The sequence below is a fragment of the Arvicola amphibius genome, chromosome X, assembly GCF_903992535.2.
Source record: "Arvicola amphibius chromosome X, mArvAmp1.2, whole genome shotgun sequence".
NCBI classification, from domain to species: Eukaryota; Metazoa; Chordata; class Mammalia; order Rodentia; family Cricetidae; genus Arvicola; species Arvicola amphibius.
In genome coordinates this window covers 11652294-11675775 of record NC_052065.1, presented here as the reverse complement: position 1 = coordinate 11675775, position 23482 = coordinate 11652294, and the positions used below count along the sequence as shown (strand labels likewise).

Sequence of the window (23482 nt, the reverse complement as noted above, 5' to 3'; positions counted from 1 at the left end):
AATGTGTTTGTTAATCCACTAGCCACTCAGCTGCAAGGAGATTAATGTTACTGCATTAGGAAATGGCCCCTATAGATCATGCCAAATGAGTAATTCCCAATATTAGACTTTGTAGTAAAGCCAAGAGGGCCCTCCAAATGATGGCTTTTACATTCACTGTCTATCAAGGTTCTTTTACAAGTAACTTTACTAAAACAGTGTTTTAAATATTAACTGCTCATTAAAATTTCCTATCACTCTGTTTTGAAATGGTGCTGGGCATGGAACCCAGAGCTTTGTACATGCTAGGCAGATACACCCACACTGAGCTACACCCCCAGACTCTGCTGCAAGTTTTTAACCACCTTTGTTTCAAGACATCAAAGGTGAAGTAGAAAAGGAACACCTACATTTTTCCCCTATATCTAAGCCTAAAACTACATGAATATTCAATGGCCATCACAAAGATATTAAGGCAGTTACCGCCCCCTCCAGAGAAGCCAAGAACTTCAAGCACATTTCCTGCGACTTCAACTTCTTCTGCTGCATGTTACAAATGTCCCTTGACCTGCTCCTCTACACCCCCAAAAACCCTCACAAAATATCGCCTTGGGACTTCATCTTTCTGATTGTGGAGGCTATCCTGGATGGAGGGGGCTTGTCTTATGATAGTCTTATTGTCTTATGAAAGCATAATCCTATGATCACTATTTAAATGGACCTCATACTGGGCACTCCCCTGGGATAGAAATGGTGTGTAAGAGAATGTCAGTAATACCGTAACCTAACAGAAAAGCTCAAAGGTGCAGAAGAGCTGGCTCACTTGGTAAAGCACTTGGAGTGCAAGCCTGAAGACCTAAGGTCAGAACCTAGTACCCATGTAAATAGCCTGGCCTGGCAGGTATAGGCCTGTCACTGCCCTGCTGTGGAGGCAGAGTCAGGAGGGTCCCTGAGGCTTGCTGGCCATCTGATGGAGCCAAATGGATGAGCTTCAGGTTCAATAAGAAACCCTGTCAGATATTCATGAGTATGGCAATAGGATCTGGACATTTCTGAACCTTCACCTGGCATTAGATTGAGAAAATGACAGAGCCCCACATAGGAGCACCGGACTGAGCTCCCAAGGTCCTGATGAGGAGCAAAAGGAGGGAGATCATGAGCAAGGAAGTCAGGACCGTGAGGAGTGCGTTTACCCATTGAGACGGTGGGACAGATCTAACGGGAGACCACCAAGTCCAGTTGGAATGGGACTGATGGAACAGGGGACCAAACTGGACTCTCTGAATGTGGCTGACGGTGGAGGAGGACTGAGAAACCAAGGACAACGGCAATGAACATGAACTCTACAGCATGGACGGGCTCACTGTGAGCCTTGTCAGTTTGGTTGCTCACCTTCCTGGACTTAGGGGGAGCTGGGAGGACCTTGGACTTAACATAGTGAAGGGAACCCTGATGGCTCTTTGTCTTGGAGAGGGGTGGAGTGGGGGTATGGGTGGAAGGGAGGGGAGGGAAGGGGGAGGAGGAGGGGAGGAGATAGAAATCTTTAATAAAAACAAAAAAGAAACCCTGTCTCAGGAAATAAGGGAGGAAAAAATTTTTTAAAAAAAGAAAGAAAATAAGGTGGGGGTGGGTGAGATGGCTCAGTGGGTAAAAGAGCTTGCTGTGCAGCATGAATACCTGAATTCAACCTGGGACCTTTATAAAAAGCCAGGTGTAGTGGCACACATCTGGATTCCTGGTGCTCCTGAGGCAGGATGGGAGGCAGAGACCAGAGAATCAACTGGAAGCGCACGGACTAGCCAGTCTAGGGTACATCGTGGGGCAGACAAAACAGAAACCCAAACAAAGAAACAAACAAGGTAGGAGAGAATCCACTCCTCAAAGTTGTCCTCTAACCTCCAAATACAATAACGCTAAATCACCATTTTAATATGATGGAAGGAGATTGCGAAAGACATCCAACATTACACTTCCGAAGCACACACATGCGTGTCCCACTTCTCAAAAGGCAAAAAGTGACAAAGATGTTGAAAGAAATAATATAAAGGGAAGTCAAGGCATGGTGGCTCATGCCCATAATCCTACCACTAGGGAGGCAGCGGCAAGAGGATTAAGAGTTTAGAGGCATCCTCAGCTACACAGTGAGTTCTAGGCCAAACTAGACTGCATGAGATCCTATTTCAAATACATGCACGCACACACACACACACACACACACACACACACACACACACACACACACACATGCATTCACAGGCAAGCATGGGTGGTACACACCTATAGTTTCAGCAAGAGGCATACTATGAGTCTGAGGTCAGTCTGGACTCCATAACAAGATCCAGGACATCCAGGGCTGTATAGCAACACACTGTCTCAAACCAGCAACATGATGTATACAAATAGATGTGAATGAAATAAGTAAATTGCTAGTATAATAACGAGACGATCGTTTCTTGGAACATGTTCTAACAGAATTAGAGAAAAAAGGGGCTGGTTAGAAAGATTGTCAGGGGCAGAGCTGTCTGGATGTCCCCAAGTCCTTTCTATACAACTCCAGTATTCTGGGAACGCTTGTGGCACTGCCAAGCTCCTGCCCCGTTCATTTGGACATAATCATGTATTGCTGTACACTCTCAGTTCTTTTGGGCACAGAGTCACTTCCTGGAGGCTGATGTGTGCATGAGTGCACTGTAAATATAAACAAATGCGTGATGGAACAATTGAGTATAATCAGCTTAAAGCTAAATGCAATCGATTATTCTGGATTCTCCTAACAGTCATCATAATATTAAGACAATAAAGCTAGCAATCCCCCTTGCGTAGAAGTTGTAAAGTCATCAACACCATGATTGTTCTGGGTTGAATGTAAAATGCCCTCCCTCTGCAGGCCCATGGCTTTGAATACTTGGTCCTCAGCTGGTAGTGGGCTTTTGGGAGGTTGTAGAGCCTGCAGGAGGTGAAGTTTAGCTGAAGGAACTAGTGACAGAAGGGTTGGTCTTGAGGGTTAGAGCCCAACTCCACTTCCAACTTCAACCCCCATGAACACACACACGACTGAAAATTAATAGGCCTGGGGGAAGGCTCAGTGGGTAAAGGCAAGTTGCTATCAAGCCTGATGATCTGAGTTCAATCCCCAGGACTCACAAGATGGCCAAAAAGAAGCAACTCTCTCAAGCTGTCCTCTGAACGTCATGTGCATGCAGTGGTACGCATATCGCTACACATATATAGAAACAATACAAAGCGTAATAAATGTTCTTAAAATGAAAATAAAAAACGTTTAAAAATATAAGAACACACTGGGCAGTGGTGGCACATGCCTTTAATCCCATCACTTGGGCGGGAGAAGCAGAGGCAGATAGATCTCTGAGTTGGAGGCCAGCCTGGTCTACAGAGTGAGTTCTAGGACAGACAGGACGACACAGAGAAACCCTATCTTGAACAACAACAACAACAACAACAACAAAAATACAATCATAATCCAATAATGATACTTTAATTAATAATGGAGCACATAGGCAATTTCTTATGAAAACAAAATAATAAAACAAACCCCCAAACCAGATAGCAAATATTTGAAATTTTGCTGTCCATATGACCTTTGTTACCACTTCTCATTTCTGGCATTAATTCTAGCACAAAAACAGCCCTGATCACTATGTAAAGAGTGGTCATGGTCATGTTTCAACAAAAGTTTAGTTATTAAAACAGGTGGCTGAATCATGTGCTATGGTCCAAGCAAAGGTAACAGCTGGAAGAATGTACACCCCCCCCCCCTTTTTGAGACAGCGTCTATTAAGTAGCTCTGGTTACCTTGCGACTTACTATATAGCCCAGACTGGCCTTGAACTCACAAAAATACACTTGCCTATGCCTCCCATATGCTGGGATTAAAAGTATGCTCCATCATGTCAAGCAAATGTGCACTTCTTATCTCCAGGAATGCTAGTTTGATGTTGATACATGCCGCTTACACTTAACCATTGTCATTTATTCTTTAAAATTGTTCTAATTGGCACAACTGACCAAATGATACTAATAAAGAATACAGCGAAAGCTTCATGTGATGGGGTACACCTGTATTCCCAGTACATGGGAGGCTGAGGCGGGAGGATAGCAGACCCTGTCTCAGAAAGAAAACAAAAAGTTATTGCATAGATAAAAATCAGATACTAGATTTGTTACTGAATATAATCTTAATTTGATTTTGATTGATTGGGTTTTTGTTTTTGAGACAAAAGTCTTGCTATGTAGCCGCAAACAGACAGCAAGCATCCTGCATCCGTCTCCTCAGTCCGGGGATTCTGGGTGTGCACCACTGTGCCTTGCTGTGGATCCTGCTTTTTATGCTCTTCTCCTGTCACCACTCTCCTATAGTTGCACCTTCCCAAATTCTCCTAACCTCCCACAGGACAAACAGAATTCTGGTATTTTGTTACTACAGTTTGGGGATGGAGAGTACAACTTCACCTTTTATAGGTATCACATGGCACGGGAATGGGTACAGAACACATCTAAAAGCGGGGTTCCTGCATCAGTGAGTCAGTGAATTTATGACTGTGATCCCAAGGGACTCGCCATTCCACACCTTGTTCTAATTTCCTCAGCGGCACACCACATTGGTGCCAGGAGAAAGAAAAGCTTAAACACTGTTTCCTAAGGGGAAAAGATGGCACAGAGTTGAGGAGGACCCATATGCAGACTTTCTTCTGCTCTCTCCCTCCCAGGAAAGCTGCTGATACCTGGCATGCTTTGCCCCAGCAATGAAAACGTGTCTCCTATATAAAAGTTCAACCCAGAGAAGCCCATTTAAGAGGCAGGCTAGGCCCGCAGGCATCCTCTGCCTACCCATGGCAAGGTTCCAGAATCTAGGAAGGAAAGCCAGCACTTAGTATCAACCATATCCACACAATTAGACAACTGAAGCAGCTTGATAAGGGATTTGGTGATGAGGGGGAGAATGTCATTGTCCTTTAGAGAATAGCTCATCACCTAACTTCTCTTATGTAAAGGAGACAGACAGACAGACACAAGTACACATACATGCACACCACACACACACACACACACACACACACACACACACACACACACACACGCACACACACACTCCCACTCCCCTTTAGAGATAGCTCTGCCATGCCAAATCTTCCCTGCACTGTCTAGCAAGATGAAGTCTTTTCAGATCAGCCAGCCAGTTAGTTCGACTGTATACCACCAAAGGCAGGAAGTGAATGTGGCTTTGGGCAAACCAGGGCTCCGTGGGATCGACTCTGATTGGCCAGCTGCTTGCCTTGAACCACACCATTTGAACTGAACCGCAGCTCACTCCAGGCTGCCGCAGGGAAATGTGCCCGGCATGACAAAACTGTCTCCGAACAAAATTACTATTTATCGCTAGCTGCTGCTTGAGAGAGAGAAAAAAATGACCCCATTCTTTCATTCTTCAGCACTACAAAGGGCCAAGAGAGAACAGGGCTAATACTGGCTTCAGGGATTTTCATGAAAGACTGTACCAGCTCAGCGAGAAAGCAGGATACAGAATAGATAGCCTTTGGTTTGGAAGTAGGGGTTTAAATACACAAATTCCTGAACAGGCATTTTTCTCTTTAGAGCAAGTATTTTTCTAGGGATTTTCTATTGGTGCAGCTATTTCGAATGCCTAGTTCTCCGAAATCATCAAGGCTTAATAGACTACATGCATGGAAAGAAAATTCTAGGGTTACAGGCAAGTGCAACAATGCCGGGTGGTTTACATTTGTGTTGGGGATTTGAACTCAGATCCTCATGCTTCTCCACCCAGTGAGCCATTTTCCCAGCCCTTGACCTGGACTTATAATGCCACTAATAAGCCTGCTTAGTTTGGGCTTTTCTAGAAGTGGAATTCTATGAAACATTCTCTTGAGATACTCTGCTGCCTTGCTGCATGTTCTGGTAGCGTATTCACTCTCAGAGCTGTGTAGAAATTCGTGACAGGAATAAACCATGGCTTATTTAGCCAGTCTCCTTCAAAAGGCATTTGGACTGTTTTGCATCTACCGTTAGGAGGAAGAAGAGTTCAATGCATTCATTTTCAAAAATGCTAGTAAGAATATTCAAAATAACTAAATAGCAGGCTCACGATCAAGTACGCAAATTCTCAGTATTCACTTGATGAGTGTGGCATCCCCCCCCCCCACCCTCACCGCCCCCCTGCCATCAGGATAACCCATGTGACCAAAGCCAAGAGCAGGTAGCTTCCCAGGAGACAGTCTCTATTTTAAATCACTCCAAAGCCAGGAGCAACCCCCGAATGTTTATACTTATAGCACAGCCTCCAACTGAGATGGTTCACTCAGTGCACAAGGTTAAGCCCCAATTCTAGATCATCCTCTGTCATTATTTGATGACCTCCTCGGGGGTCACTCTTGGCTTTGGTTTCAAAGTCTAGCAAATGAAGGAACGCAACAAGATGGACACCAGGGCCCTTTGAGGCTCCTGTCAGTCAAAGAACCCCATTTCCGACACTGGGATCCTTGTGGCGATCCCTAGTTGTTAATAGTTAATTACCATTTTCCTGCTTGCTGCCTGTCCAGTTTCTTACATATCACTATTAAATCATCGTTTAGCCATCTCCGCTTCTGGTGGAAGAATTGTGGCTTTTGTTTGTCCCACAGATTGGCTCTCCTCCAAGTCTTTGTGGCTTCTCTGCAAACATCTTCTAATTATCTACATGCTTCTAAAAAGGAGCTCCCAATGGATTCTAATATTTTAGTCAAGTAGACCAAAGGTGATTAAGGAGAGAGAATCCAGACAATGAAAGGATCAGTCAGCCTTCCTATTCAAAGTCTGGGAGGGGGGCAGCGGCAGCCAGCCTGGGCATCACCGTTCTCCAACTTTGTATCTCAGGAGGGCCATTACATTATAAAGCCTCCTGCTCCTCCACAGTTCTTTCTCCAGATCCAGCTAGTCAGTACCCCTAGATGAGCCCAAGGTATGAATGCAAAGATATTCAAGCCTTGAAAAGACACACTTTGCAGGTTTTCTTCAGACTCTCCTGCCTCCTAAGGACCCCTGCAATGACAGTTCACCCAGTCAGACGTTTAATCACATTCTAGCAAAGTCTCTTTTTACTGTGTAAAGTAGGAGATTCACAGGTTCTGGAGAGTATTGGCCAGGGCATCTATAAAAGTTGTTCATTATTCTGCCTTGCAGAAGAGAGGCAAAGCAATACAGAAAGAAGCAATAATTACTTGCTAAAATCTCTCTTGTTTATTTGTTTTTGAGAAAAGATCATACTACGTAACTTTGGCTGTCCTGGAACTCACTCTGTAGACCAGGCTGGCCTCAAACTCAGAGATCCACCTGCCTTCTACCTCCTGAGGGCTGGGATTAAAGGCTTGAGCCATCGTACCAAGCCAAAAGTCTTTATGATTTTCTTGTTTGGTTACTATAAAAATTTCATGATATGTTACCACATTGGAACACGGGCTTTTGGGAAACATGCATCCATGTTCCTCAGCCATGGTTATTCATATCTGGCTCTAGAATAAACTAGCTCTTATTTCCTTTGTATTTTGGTGATGAAACCATCACCCCATATAGTGCCTCTTCCTAGCTCTTGAGGAAACCCTTGGGTTTATTTTATAAGATGGGTCTGATAGCTGCATGTCATCTACAACGGAAACGACCTAAATTCATTCTTTCAATGAGCATTTCTTGAGCACCCACTGGACAGTAGTAGGGTGCAAGGACACCAGAGACTTGCAATACCAGGTTCTTCTGGAGTCTGAGCCTTAACGAAGCACACAGCACACAGAGCAGGAAGGTGTTTTTCCTTTTGTGTGTATATGTGTGCATGCATGTGCTGTAGGTGTAAAGTATGGGCACACCATAAGAAATAGGTCAGGAATTGGGGCTGGGAACATAGCTTAGTTGGTAGAATGCTTGCCTAACCATGCAGGGGACCCTAAATTCAATCCTCGGGAATGTATAAACCAAGCATTGTGGTACATGTTTCTAACCCCAGCACTGGGTGGTAGAGGCAGCAGAATCAGAAGTTCTAGGTCATAACTTTGAGGTTAGCCTGAGCCACACAAAATCCTGCCTCAAAGAACTCAAACAAACAAACAGTCAACCAAAACTAAGCATGTATTGTGAAGAAAAACTCCTGAAAAATAAACTGTGTTTGCAGCCAGGTCCACCCTAACCCCTCTCTCATCTAGGATCTGCTGGAGCTCATGAAGGGACCGGTCCTGTGTGGAACAACCCCTGAAGGATCTCCATGACTTGGGGTGGCCACAGGCTATCCCAGAGGAGTTCCAGTGAGGATCCAGTGATGGTGGTGGACCAGAAACCAGTGTTCCTGAACCAGCCCAGTGACTCATTGCAGGGAACATTTGCTAGTACAGCTTATTGGACAAAGGGTCTACTATGTGACACGCGGCTCCAGTGCCACCAGGATGAATGAAGAGGTGTTGGATTGGTGGGAAAGATGGAGGAGTGAAGAGTATTTTTTTGTAGTTATTCTGTTTTATTCTTGTTTTTGTTTGTGTGTTTGCTTGCTTGCTATGTTTTGGTTTGGTTTGATTTTTAAAATTTTCTTTTGTGGGGACACTGCAGGGGTGCGGGGGGGGAGGATATGGAAGGGACACCAGTAGGTGAGCAGAATTAGGTGTATGATGTGAAATTCCCAAAGAATCAATAAAAAATTATTTTTTTAAAAAAGAAAGCAACGGTGTCTGCAGAAACTGATGGATTAGAATTTTAGTACTGTGGAGAGGCTGGGATGGGAAGCATCCAGAGACATATTAATTACCTTATCTTCAGCTAGTTCTTATCTTCCGTCACAGCCATTCTTTGCTCACCACTGGGTTAGAATTAATATCTTGTGACTAATAGAAACCTTTTGACATCTATTATCTTAACAAAATACTAGCTTCCACCACAAGAATGCCATCAGACAGCATCTTGGGCCCATAAGAAACCTTCCCCCATCACGGCTATCCCCACCTCTCTGATGTACCCACCATTGTATTTAATGATCTATGACTTTCTTTCTTTTTACTTTTAAAATTCTGTTTATTTAGCATATGTACACATAAAAGAGAAAGCACCCTCAGATCTCACCCAGCAGAAAGCATGTACAAACCCAAGGTGTATGTGTAAGGGGGGGGCAGCCCCAAGTTAGCACCAGGAATGGTGCAATCCTGTGATCACAAGCCCATCACGAGCGGGTTGGACTGAAGTGTCAAACAGGCTGGAACCCTGCTGCTGGCCCTAAAACAAGTGAGTGCCACCACCGAAGGTCTGTTTGATGCCCTCAAAGTAATACCGCTGCCAGCCTTGCCGCGTCCGCTCTTCCTCAGGAGCAGGGATACTCTGGCCTTCCATGCAGAGCTCTGTCTCTCTGTTCTTGCCAACAAAGGTCAAGGTAATGGTAGCAAAGTGCCCCTCTAGCCATGACTTAAACTGCCACTTCAGAGCGATGTGTTTCTTAGGGATCAGATCAGTTAACTCTCCGGTGACACTGCCATCAACCATGTGGAGCGCCTTCTAAGGCTGCAGGAGCATGGGGAAAGCACCGCACCCGCTGCTAGGTGGTAAACATTCTTGCGAGCTTGTCCAGTGACATCAGGAAGGTCTCTTTAAGGGAGATCTTACAAGTGAGGATTTTGACACCAACAGGTTTGGCCTGGCTTTTTGAAGGAGCAGACTTAGCCTGGCATACCTGTCTTGACCTACCCACTGGGTCTACCGACTCTCCGTTCACTGGGGGCAAAATCATGCCCCCAGTGAACTCTGTTTTGACGGTGCTGATGGAAATCCCACTGCTTCTTTTGAGACGTTTCACCCCTTCTTCCTCCATTAGGGCCACGGGATTTGTGTCAGGCTCACACTTTGGCAAGGCGCACACTAATCTCCACTTCATCCACGCTGCTTTCATGAGACAAACTGGGGACTTCCACATGTCCTTTGTATTGCACTCCTGACTTAGAGGGACCTGCCCAGTTTAGTTTGATGGTCTACTCATAAAAGATAGTGAGTTTCCCTTTCTGGGTATTAAATGGATGCCTCTCCATCAAGCCTGTTCACTCCTGTCACCTCACACTTGCCTTCCTCATCTTCTACTAGAACTGCCAGGAACAGAGTTTTCAGCTTTTCTGTGGACCAATTTGAAGCATCCTTTTCTGTCCAGTGCCAGTTGTTGAAGTTGGTGGGATCGGTCCACTCCTTCAAGATCCAGCGTGGATCTCCCTCACCCCACTTGGCCAGCAGCTCACTTATCACACCGATACCAGTTTCCAAGCAGCCGCAGCCACAGCCACAGCCTCAGGAGCGCTGGGTCCCAGCTGCCCGCAGTGCCTGGAAACTACTAGAGGCGGCAGTAGCACCTCCTGGCTTGCTTTTTCAATCTATGACTTTTTTGTTCTTTAAAACTATAAAAACTTCACGAAACTGCTTCCATGTTGGAAAATAAAATTTGTAGTAACCTCAATTTGTGTTCCCAGGCCATGGTTACCAAAATGGCTCCAGAATAAACTATAAACTGTCTCTTATACCCTTTAGGAGGACAGCTCTCTCTGTGTGTGTGTGTGTGTGTCTCTGTGTGTGTGTGTGTGTTAATGTGAAGATGCCATAAGGAAACCTTCTGATTTGTAGGCTACTTTTTTTTAAGTACCAAAAAAATAATTTGTTAGTGATTTTATTCATTCGGCCACTATGCTTATCTTCTATGTGTCAGAAGCCTGAAGTATACCAGAAGGCATAAAGAATTCGATTGGTCCCGTGGGACACTGACAATTCAAAAGAAGTCGAGAGGAGAGGGAGGGAGCACCATTTACTAGTGGTTTGAGAACGTGTTTGTATGAGATGTTCATCACATCTGTGCTACAGATAGAGTACCCTGATGCTTCAGTACTCATGGACACCACGCAACACCATCTATTTCCTCCTTTAGCATAAGGTAAGGATGGTTTCGTGTAGTGTCCATCTTCCCATCTGAGTATCTTTTGTAGTGGCCATGATTGTTCTGTTTGCTTTCTTCTCTGAAGTTCATAGCTACTTAGCATTACAATCCTTTTTCTGCCTTTCCTTTTTGGACCTAATGTGTCTACCTCTCTCCCCACGCCCAGTCAGCCTTGTCTTCCAGGACTCCAGTAACAGCACACCTGACATTCTCATGGGATTTCATGGTGGTTTTGATGGAACTTCCCTATAATTTCTGAAAGGATACAGATTATTCTAAGTCCCTCTGGCATCCTGCTTTGCACCTTTGGTAGTATACCGGTGTATGGAGAAGTCTCAGTAGCATCTGTATTAATTCCCCTTAGAAACAATTCTAATAGGGCCGGAGAGCTAGCTCAGCTGCTGTTCAGAGTGCATGCTACTCTTGCAGAGGATCCATGTTCAGTTCTGAGCAGCCACATCAGATAGCTCGTGACTGCTTGTAACTCCAGCTCTAGGGAATGCAACACCCTCCTCTGGTCTCCATAGGCACCTGTACTCACACCATAGGCATGCACGCATGCACATGGGCGCGTGCGCGCACACACACACACACACACACACACACACAGAGAGAGAGAGAGAGATACTTCAAAATAAAAAATAAAATGAATAGTTCTTTAGAAAATGCAAACAGTCTCTAAAAAATATTCATTCTACGATTTTTCATTCACCTTTTCCAAAAGACAAGAAAGACTAAAACGTTCAGCAGTTTTATAATTTGTAGGCACCTTCTAGCTTTGGGGTATAATTTACACACATTAAAGTTCACCTATTTTAAGTGTATAATTTAATGAAACTTAGTAATTATATGCAGTTGTATAATTACAATAATCAAGATACAAAACAGTTCCCTCTGTACATGGTCCCCTAGTGCCTTTCTACAACTCATCTCCTTTTCCCAGATCCCCGATTTTCCCTTCATCGATCAGTAGCATTCTATAGAATCTATATGCCATAGAACACTTACACTTTTTGGAATCACGTTTGCATTGTTTCAGGTTTGCAGCCATTATGAATTATGCTGCTATGAACATTGATGTATAAATCTTAGTGTAAACCGAGTTTTATGTTCTTTTGCATCAGTCAGTGATTCTTTTTACATACTAAAACCCAATTACAAATGCTTCTTCATTTCATGCTAACACCAACACCTCAGGTTTGGTGCTTTCAGCTCACCTAAAACAGTGAAGTTGCACAACTTATACCACAAGGAAGTGGAGGAGTTAGGATTTGAACTCTGCTAATCCATGTGGTTGTCATGGGGATCAAATGAGTTAATACATATAATGTGCTTAGAATAGCAGGCGTTCAATAAATGTCAGCTATTATAACTAAGCTCTTTCCCACACACGATCCTGCCACCCACAGAGTACTCAACAGTGTGGAAATAAGTCTGCACAGCGGCGGAAAGAAATGGATAAACGCTGCATCATTCCTTTCTTTCTCTGTTTTACCACTGTCCTTCGTGCAGGTCCCAGGTTAAGAAAAAAAACCTGTGTCTCCTCACTTGGGCAACTGAGATCACAAAAGTAGTGGTAACAGACATCCTCAGTGCTAACACATAAACAAAATGATTTCACCGGGACGCGCCTCTCGTTGGGCCAGGTGGATTTTGTACCTGATCTGACAAGAAAACAAGATGATCCTCATTAGAGCTTCCCCACCCCCCATCGTTGTTCGTTCCTTGAATCACTTGAGTTTTGTGGATTTGAAGAACACTTCTCACAACATTACAGAGCTCTTTCTTGGAAAAGCAAAAGATGACTTTCTCATTTCAAATATAAAGGAATCTGGGGTTCAGAGTTCAGGTCCATGTTTGGGTGTAAATATGTAGATATGTACACACTGAGGATACCTACAGAGTAATCTCTGGGATGGCGAAAGATTTAGTTTTAGAAAAAGGGTTCCTATCTGAAGCCCAGTAAGAGCATAGCACTCCTATAAAATGCTGCAAAGGACTCTGTTTAGTTTGAGTGGTTTTTTTGTTTGTTTGTTTTGTCCTTTGAGGTAGGGTCTTAACTACGTAGCCCTAGCTAGCCTGGAATGCGCTATAGAGATCAGGTTGGCCTTGAACTCAAAGACAGTCCCTTGCTTTCCAGCTGGAACTAAAGGCATATACCACCAGGTCTGGCTAGTTTTGCAGTTTTAAAAGAGAGCCACTTAAGAAAGCATATCTGAAATCCCGCAGGAAGGAAGTGAAGTGTTTTTGTTCCTGGTGTGCTAATCATCCACTTTTGTCTTCTCGATCTTGTCAGATAAGCATTTTTGGCAACTGTCAAGTTTTTCTTCCTAACTGGATATGAGACCACTAGAATGACCGACTTCTCAATATACGTACACCTCTCTAAGAGAAGTGGGACTTTTGTCTTGTTTCAGCTGGCTGTATTTGGTGCTTGTGTTAGTCTCAGCTACTAGGGTGGCTAAGGGAGGAACATAGGACTTCAGAACTAGCCTAAGCAGCATAGTGACTCCTTGTCCTAAATAAATAAATAAATAAATAAATAAATATGCTTTTAGTTTAGATTATGTCACATCACTCAGATAAAATGTGAACTGATGGGGAAGAGGCTGAAGAGATGGCTCGGTGGTAAAGAGCACATATGGCTTTTGCAGAGGATCTGGATTTAGTCACCCACGTCTCCCAACCACCTAGAACTCCAGCTCCAGGGGATCTGGCACCCAGTACTGGTTTTCTGCAGGCACTGAACACAATGTACACACAACACATATATATATATAATATACATGCATGGGGAAACTCATATACATTAACATTTTTTTTTAATTTAGCTGATTGATATCTATTATTTTGGCTCTTAACTCTGGTTTTGGCAATCATGCTGATAAATATTATAGTACTTAAAAAGTCAATAATGAACATTGTGCTTCGAAACTCACTCTCAGGACTCAATATTATGTTTCAACAAAATAAGAAAAATCTATTTTTAGCCTCATGGCATTCTAATGAACTTGATAATTAAAAAATAACCTGAACAGATTTGATTAACTGAAGTCGTATATGCAAATAACCAAAAGGGAAAATACCTAAAAGGGAAAACATAAACAAAGGGTATAAATGCAGAAAATAAGACCCCACTATAGGTTTCCATGCGTACAAGTCCCGAAAAAAACTATAGCCAAACGTCTGTTTCCATTTGTTCTGACACTCTTCAAGGGAAGAAAAGTCAGTAGATTCTCCAGGAGTCCATGACTCAGAAGTGGTGACAATCATCACCACAATGTTCTCAGGTTATGTTCTCAAGTCAGTAGATAAAGCAAATTGTTACGTGGTTAAAAGCAGAGTGGCCAACTGGTATTGAGAAGTTACAAAGCCACAGAGAAGCAGGCTGGGGTTGTAGCTCAGTAGGTATAGTACTCACTTAGCATGCATGAAGTCCTGGGCTCTGTGATGCCAGTGCTCAGGACGTACAGTCTTTAAAGCCTAAGCCTATTTTCAAAGCATTAAATCATAACAGTAACCGTTGGGCATTATAAATGATTTATTGCAATCTATCAAATAAATGCAAGAATAGCCAGTCCCCCTATATTCATGTATAGATCCAACAAGCGCAACTGAGCATGCGAAAAAAATTCTGTCTGTAGTGACACAGACAGAATTTTTGTTCTAGGGCTAGGGATGTAGCCAGTTGACAGAGTGGTTGCCTAGCATGCAAAAGATTCTGGGTTTGGTCCCTACCACCACACAAAATGCATGTAAGGGTGAATGCTTGTAGTATTAGCACTTGGTTGGAGGTAGGATGATCAAAAAGTTTAGGCTTCATCCTAGGTTACACAGAGAGTTCAAGACCAGCTGAGATATATAAAACTGTCACAAAATAAAGCAAATTGGTAAATAAGAATAAAACATGTTTTCTTATCATTATTCCCTAAACTACAGATGAATTCATGGCTTTTATGCAGTAGTGTATACTGTAATGATCTAGAGAATATCGGAATATGGCATGTATTATTGTGCACTGTAAATGATACAGAAAATATGGGACAGATGTATATGATAGATAGATATTATCTCCCTTATGGTACAAACTGAACCCAGGGCCATATATTGTTCTAGTGCCTGTGTCATAGAAATAATCTGCCTTCCCAGAGAGAAATCGCTCTCCACACTTAGAAATTAATAAAGGAAAAGCTCTTTACTGAAATAAAATGTGTGGTTTGCCATGGTTACTGTCCAAGGAAGAGCTGGCTTTGAATAGAAGATTTCACTAACACACACACACACACACACACACACACACACACACACACACACACACTTTAGGCTTATGCATGCCACATAAACTGTCATCCTTAAATGTCTTTTAGGTCCCTGGTCCAGGTTACACTTTGAACAATTTAAATAGAGACAAGAGACTGCAAGTCTAGCTGCTTGACCAGATGGAAGACTTACACAGCAAGAGACTACCAGAATTATTTCTTTAGCACGCCAGTGTTGTTCTGTTCAAATACTTGTGACCTGGGTGGCATGACCACCTGGCAGAATTATGCTTTTCATGATACAAGGTGGACTTAATGGAAGAGCAGGCAGGATTAATGGGATTTGTTAACCTGCTCTGCCTCCTTGAGCTGACTGTCAGAAGGATGGTACGTCTTTAGGGAGGGGCCTAATGGCTGTCAATCCTGGAGAACAAGCATTTACATACTAGTGCTTAAATAATTTATCTTATCTCTAACAGGCATGGTTAGCATATTATTTATACTTGGGGCCATTTCGGCAGCAGCACTCCTTAACTGAGTTCATACTTGACATCAATTCTATTACTCTGACTTCACCTATATCATCTGAAACTGAATCTTAAACATCTTATACGCAGACGTTAATGTGCTATTTTATAAGGGGTCATGAGCATCCATGGATTTGGTCTCCAAGAGAAATACTGAGACCAATACCTGCAGTTATCAAGGGCTCACTGAGCACTCTAGAGTTACTGGAAAATATTCAATGAGAAAATTATGGCCATCCCTTCCTAAGGAGCTCTCTGTTGACTTCTGCTTTAAGAATTAGAATAATCACACAAGCCATTGAGCCATAATGCAATCACCCTCTCCCACCTTCAGCCCCACCAGTACAGGGGATCTTGCTTTGGCAGACAGCACCAATGGCCTCTGCTCTGTTCTAATGGTCAAGGAGCTTGCACATTTTCACATGCTACATAATGATTCCACCAAAACGTTCTCCAGGGGTAATCCTTGAAAAAAAAAATGAGCCACAAAAATTAGTTTCCACACCAACATAAGTTATCTCATTTCTAGGTTTAAAAACAAATCTCTCTCCATGCGCCACAATCATTTGAAATAAAAATGTTGCCAAGCTCCATTTAAGTTTGCTCAGTCCCATAGGAACTATTCCATCTCCTGTAAAAAATGGGAGCTCACAGTGGCACAATGCAGAAATTTTGCTTGAAGACTGCAAGGATTTGGACTCAGGGGGAAAAAAAAACAGGAGCTCCAATGCCACATGCAAAAGCAAGCTGGTTGTGTATATTCTGATGCCAACCAAGCTGGCCATTGTGTGCCCCTTTCCCATGCTGGCTGCTTCCCAGAGCTCATTACGACAAAGGTTGTTCTTTCTCCCTCCTCAATGAATGCGGCTTTTGAATACACTTTCTAGTTCTATTTGGTCCCAGCACCGATAGGTTATTTTAACCATGATCTCCTAATGGGAAATTCACTCACTTTATTCCCAGAGAATGAGCTGCCCTGTGACAATTATAGCAGTTTTCAAAACTCCAGGATATGTGGTGTTTTTGAAAGGAAAGGGATGGAGTCTTGGCAAAACAAACAAAAGAACCAATTTCCCTTTGGTCTATCCTTGTCTGTTTTAGAGCTTGCAGTGAAATTGGAAAAGCAACAGGGGAAGTACTTGGGTTGCAGTTTTGTAGGTGCTACGCATAGTTTTTACTAAAATAAGCTCTGTTCCTTTGTGTGTGTGCGCGCGCGCACACACACACAAGTGCAATAGTGCGCATGTATGTGTGTGGAGGTTAGGACAACATTGAGTGTTAGTCCTTGTCTTGTCTTCTAACTTGTTTGAAGCCAGGGTCTGCTACATACACACTAGGCTAGCTGGCTTATGAGACTCTGGGGGATTTTTCCGACTCTACCTCCCATCTCACACAGAGCGCTGGGATTGCAGACACTGGTTACTATGATAGGTTTTATGTGGGTTATGGGGAATCTGAACTCAGGTCCTCACAACGGCATAGCAACTGCTTCACACCACTAAGTCATCTCCCCATCCCTTAAGGCAATTTTTTGTGGTATCTTATTACTGCTCCGAAAACTAGTGGGCTAGGGTCCATTTCGTTCTGGAAAGCAAAGCAAGGTTAGCAAAAAAGAAGAGAAACTTTAAATGGAACCAATGAAGTGATACGGGAAAGGTTTGCCTATCTCTTGACTTCCCACTTTATGCACAAGGGACCAACAGGAATCAGCAAGAGACTTGGCAAAAGCTGAAGGAATTGATGCTGACCTTTGAGCCTTCAGCCCATCTCCCCAAAAGCTTGCATAGTGATGGCAATAAACCAGTGAAATAGGTCTGTGTAGGGTCTCATTTAGCAAGATGGCAGAGTAGCTGATATGGTGCCAGTTCCCTCTGGTAGGGGCAGACAAGGGGGGTGCTGCCACATTTGTGCCTTGGGAGTTGTTTTGGGGGGAGGCAGACATATTTCTCAAGCTAGGTGGTGGGCAGGCAAGAGGCTCTAAAAGGAATAATTTTGACTTTAGAATCTTCTAAAGGTTCTTTTAAAAAGCAAATTTGTTTAGTGGATGGAGGTCTCCTCCCGCCCAATATGTGTGTGTGTGCAGGTAGAGAACAAATTTTATAGATAAGACTTTGTTTAATTACTGTCTACGCTCCCAACCTCACTTTTTGTTCATTTGAGACAGGGTCTCACTTTGTAGTCCTGGCTTAGCCTAGAACTCATTATATAAACCAGGCTAGCCAGGAACTCAAGAAAGCCATCTGCCATTGTCTGCTTAGTGCTGGGATTAAAGGCAGCAAAGCACTACCATGTCCAGCCACCTCATTTTCTGACATAAACTCTCACCGAACCTGGAGGTCACCAATTCTGCCAGACTGACTGACTAGCAAGCCCAAGGGCTCTTCCTACCCTCTGCCTCCCTTGTGCTTAGATTACAGGCATAGGCTAACCATTTGCGTCTTTTTACATGTGTGGTGGGGTATTCAAACACAGGCCTATTTGCACACTTAGCACTTTAGCCTCTTGAGCCAGCTTCCTGGGCCCCCGGGATCAATTTCGTCGTCATTATTAATTTTTTACAATCACTCTTTTCCCTGTCCTTCACTCAGGGCCCTGGTAAAAAAGGAAATCCGCAACTGATGCCACAACAATAGTCACAACAGACATCACTCAGAGCTAAGACACCTAGTGAGGTGGAAGATGAGCGTACTAGTTGGGCCAGGGGCCAGGTAGATTTCTGCATGTGGAATTTGTACCTGAAGTTTACTTATGAGAGAGAGAGAGAGAGAGAGAGAGAGAGAGAGAGAGAGAGAGAGAGAGAGAGAGGGGGGCGGGGGGGAGAGAGAGATAGGGTGCACTTATGGAGCTCAAAGAACAACCCAGGGTAATTAGTCCTCTCCTACCATATGGGTCTCGGATGAAACGGAACTGGGATAGTCAAGCTTGACAGCAAGTGGCTTTACTTGCTGGGCCATCTGTCCGGCCCAGGATCAATTTCTTGAAGGACAGCTGCTTTAGAGACCTGAATTACCTCAGATGTGTGGCTCTGGAGATACTTTCATCAAAGTGCCCCTACAGAAAAGCAAATGGGAAGGCCAGAGTGTTGGAGTGTTTTGTGGTAATCACCTTTTCCCCACCGTGTTTCTATAAATGGCAGGAATGAAAGGTCAAACCAGAATTTCAGGGAAGAAAGTCAGAAAGATGAGCTTCCACAACCTTCTCCAGTGCAATATATACCACACACAGTAAAGGCTATGTGCTGAAAATGTTAGCAGGAATCAGACCTCGTCACAAAAAGGCCTCCTGGCTTGGAAGAATCCCCCCAGCTTCCTATGGCATTAAATAGATGCTTGATTTCTCTAAAGTGCAGGCCACAAAACCATTGACTCACAGGGTAATCGTAAAGATCGTATGCATGTGAGAGCTTCTGGTAAACTGTAAAGTAGCTTGTGACTTTGTGATCTAAAAGAATGAACAGGGTCAGTAACATGGGTTCAAGGCTAAAGGTGTCTGCTGTCAAGCCTGGTGACCTGAGTTCGATTCCCGGGGGACCCACATACTGGAAAGAGGAAAACTGATTCCTGTAAATTGTCCTCTGGCCTCTATAGGCCACTCTGGCACATCTACCCTCAATAAACAAACAAGCAAATAAATAAATGTAAATACATAAAATATCTTAGAGTAACTCTAACCAAACAAGTGGAAGACTTTAAATCTTTGAACAAAGAAATTGAAAAAGACACCAGAAAATGGAAAGATCTCCTATGCTCTTGGGTAGGTAGAATTAACATAGTACAAATGGCAATTTTACCAAGAGTAATCTACAGATTCAATGAAATGTCCATCAAAAATCCCAGCAAAATTCTTCACAGACCTCAAAAGAATGGTACTCAACTTCATATGGAAAGCAAAAAAAAAAAAAAAAAAAAAAAGAACAACCAAAAAAACAGGATAGCCAAAACAATCCTGTACAATAAAGAAACTTCTGGAGGCATCACAATCCCTGACTTCTAACACTACTACAGAGCTACAGTACTGAAAACAGCCTGGTATTGGCATAAGAACAGACAGGAGGACCAATGGGACCAAATTGAAGACCCAAATACCAATCCACAAACCACAAACACCTGATTTTTGACAAAGAAGCAAAAAAAAATCAAAATGGAAAAAATGAATGCATCTTCAACAAATGGTGCTGGCATAACTGGATATCAGCCTGTAGAAGAATGAAAATACATGCATATCTATTGCCATGCACAAAACCCAAGTCCAAATGGATCAAAGACCTCAATATAAAAGCAAATACTCTGAAACTCAAAGAAGGGAAAGTGGAAAGTAGGAGACCACTTCCTAAAAGTAAATGTAAATATAAATAGGCAAACAAGGATATAGTTCAGTTAGCAGAGTACTTGTCTACCACGATGGAGCCCCAAGTTTGACCTCCAACACTGTGTAAACTGAATATGGGTGGTGATAGATACCTGTAAGATCAGTGCTTTTGAGGAAGAGGTAGGAAATTCAGAAGTTCAAGGTCAAGATTAAGGCCAGCCTGGGCTATATGAGAACCTGTTGCACAGAATAAGATAAAACAAAATAACAAAAGCATTGTCTGCTTGGACAAGAAACAATGACCTTTGGCCAGAAAAGAATAGGGAAAAACTAATTGGAGGAAGAAAGATCTGAGGTCTCAAAATGATTAGAAGATATGAACAAATTTAAGCACTCCAGTGAAGGCATTGAAGGAAATAACGAAATCTTTCCCTATAATATCGAGTGGGGCAAGGGAAACATCTGCAATTTGCAAGAGGGAGAGGAAGATATATGCTTTAACAGCCATAGAGTAGGGAATTTGATAGACATTCTAGCCAACAGTCTACAAGCGACTTTTGAGAAATGCTGTGTGAGTACTTAGGAATGGGTACAGTGGAATTAGATGCCAGACCAGCCTCTCCTTGTTTCTTTCAATAAGGTTACCTTGCTATGCTCAGGGAATACTCAAGGGACAAGCTATAAGGATTTGGTTAAGTATATAAGTATATTAGTCAAGTTTCTTTACTGTACAAAACACCTGAACTAAACAACTTAAGGAAATAAAGGTGGTATTTGGACTCATAGTTTCAGAGATTTCATGGGTTAATTTCCATGACTACCCAGTCTCCTTTGTCTGGGTCTGTGGTAAGGCAGAAGATCATTATGGGAGGGTTGCAGTTGAACAAAGAGACTCACATCATGGTGGCCAGGAAGCAGAGAGAAAAAAAATGTCTGCATTTTCTTCCTTCTTCCCCTATTATTCCATCTGGGCACCCAGTCTATAAAATGGTTGCGGCTTTCATTCAGGGGAGGTCTTTCTTCCTTAGTGAATCCTCTCTGGAAACATCCTCACAAACATAGCCAGACACATGCTTTGCTAATCTTCTAAGCAAACCTGTTTTACCCCAATGTGTATGTATGCATACATGTGTCCACAGCCAAGTGTACACGTGCATGTGGAAGCCAGAAAACAACCTCAGCGATCATTCCCTGGATACTACCCACCTTGTTTCTTTGAAACAGAGGCTCTCATTGATGTGGAACTTGCCCAGTAGGCTAATCTGGCTGCATACAAGCCCAAGGGATTTACCTGCCCCCATTTTTTCAGCACTGAGATTATAAGCATGTATTTCCATGAAGGACTGAACTTTATGGACTGAGCAATCTCCCCATCGTTCCTAGTCACTATCTCCACTCAATCAAGATTAAGCACTACCAGGGATTTACTAAAACTTTAAGCTTCCCTGTCCAAAAGAGAATTCAGAAGAAATTCCTTCAGGAAGATTGGTGCTTAAAAGATCTCCAAGCTGTGTTTGGAAGCAGTGATCCAAGTATGAGGTGGCTGAGTGGGATGCTGGTATTTCTGTGTGCTATGTGCCTCAGTTGTTGTCTTGTTGTTATGATATGATACCCTGACAAAAGCAATGGAAGGGACAAAGCGCTCATCAGGCTCACATTTCCAGAAGTTTCATCCCATCATGCAGGGAAGACATTGGCTGGCCACATTGTTGCTGCATTCAGGAAATACAAAGGGAACAGAAAGTGGGGCTGGACTATAAATAGCAAGGCTCACTCCCAGTGACATACTTCCTCCAGCAAGGCTCCACGCTGCTGCTAAATGCTCCAGGACCTTCCCAAACAGAGCCACCAGTTGGGAACCAAGTGTTCTAAGCCACGACACGTATCAATGCCTAAAATTACATTATTGGTACTTTGATGATTAACTGTGCAGGGAATTTGAAGCCAAGAAGAAGGCCAACCCATGGTGTTGCAAAATTAACTGGGTACCTAAAGGAACCTGGACATCCAGAAAAATGGGGAGGACTAGAAAAGATTGAATGCCACGAGGACAAATGTCTGGGTCTTAGGAACGAAAACACATGATTTCAAGACGGGGGTGGGGGAAAAGGTGTGGCGGTTTGATGAGATGTTTCTCGTAGTCTTGGGCATATGAATATTTGATCCCCAATTGGCCACACGTTTGGGGGAGGCTTAGGAGGTGTGGCCTTCCTGGCAGAAGTATGTCACTGGGGGTGGCTTTGAGAGTTTAAAAGACTGGCAACCATTTTGACTTTGCTCTCTCTGCTTCATGGTTGAAGATGTGAGAACTCAGCTTTGCTGCACCATACTTGCTTGCTGACACCCCCCCCCCCAGACAGACTCTTACCATCTTTGAAACCAGAAGCCCAAACAAATCCTTTCTTCTGTAAGTGTCCTTGGTTAGAGTGTTTTGTCGCAGTGATAGAAAAGTAATTAATACAAAAGATTTGGGGCTGACTGACTCAACAGGCACAGAAAACAACTGAATGGGCTTATTTTGGGCAAACATCTATGTTAGTTCAAATGGTGTCGTCACTCAAGAAGGCCAACCAAAGCTTTACATTGAAACCCAAGGAGGAGTGCTGATAGCCATGTTCCATTCCGGATAGGTATTGTCTTTAACAAGGAGTCTAGCAACCATACGGAAGAGGATGTGGGTGATTAGAAGTACCCAGCACACTTTCTCTCTTCTGAACTCCACACTCTGTGAAATGTCTCTATTTGGCATAAGTGAAGCATCAGCACCGAGAGAAAATTCAAGTAGGGGGGCGAAGATTCTTCCAGGAAGTGAGAAATTCTTCATGGAAATTTAAATTGCTTGCAAGTATGTTTTAAAAGTACTCTTGGAAGGAGTCATTGAAATGACAGGAAATGCTTTGTTGTTAAAAAGCACTTTTCTACAATAGCTGAAAACTCCAGATTTTGAAAATAAAGGGCCAACATTTAAGTAGAGTTAAGTTTCCAGGGTTTATTCTGGTCTCGACTTTAGAAGATTGCCTTTCACAACTGAACGGAACTATGGAACTTTTAACTCAGCTCCAAACAAGCCTGGGCTTTCCCCCCCTTCCATTTCATTTATTTTCCGTTAATAGAACATGAATTAGATATGCAAATCAACTCTTGCTAAAAGTAAAATATAGGCTCTTAGTCATCTCTTCTTTGGTAAAATTGTCTGGTTGTTGGTTATTAATCAGCCCACAAGTAAAGATTAACTTTTAAAATATGATGGTTGCATAAGAGTTTTCCTTTACCCTTGGGTCAAATGAGGGGAAATTCCATGACCTAGAAAGCAATGTATGCTGTTTCCACAGAAAACATTCTGTTTCCACCAAAGTTTGGCAATAGCATCCTGGGCAAACTGATATCTTTCCTTTCTCACACTTATTCAATAAAGCGATTCACTGCAGAATTCCCCAAAGTGATTATTGATTTGCACATAA

General features: G+C 43.0%; 1 protein-coding gene and 1 pseudogene across 1 annotated transcript in view; both read right to left on the bottom strand.

Annotated features, from left to right (window-relative positions):
* Gpm6b (glycoprotein M6B) overlaps positions 1-23482 on the bottom strand; it is a 154175-nt gene that overhangs the window by 65798 nt on the left and 64895 nt on the right. The gene's annotated exons all lie outside the window — the stretch shown is intronic.
* On the bottom strand, positions 9238-11152 carry LOC119804880 (annotated as a pseudogene).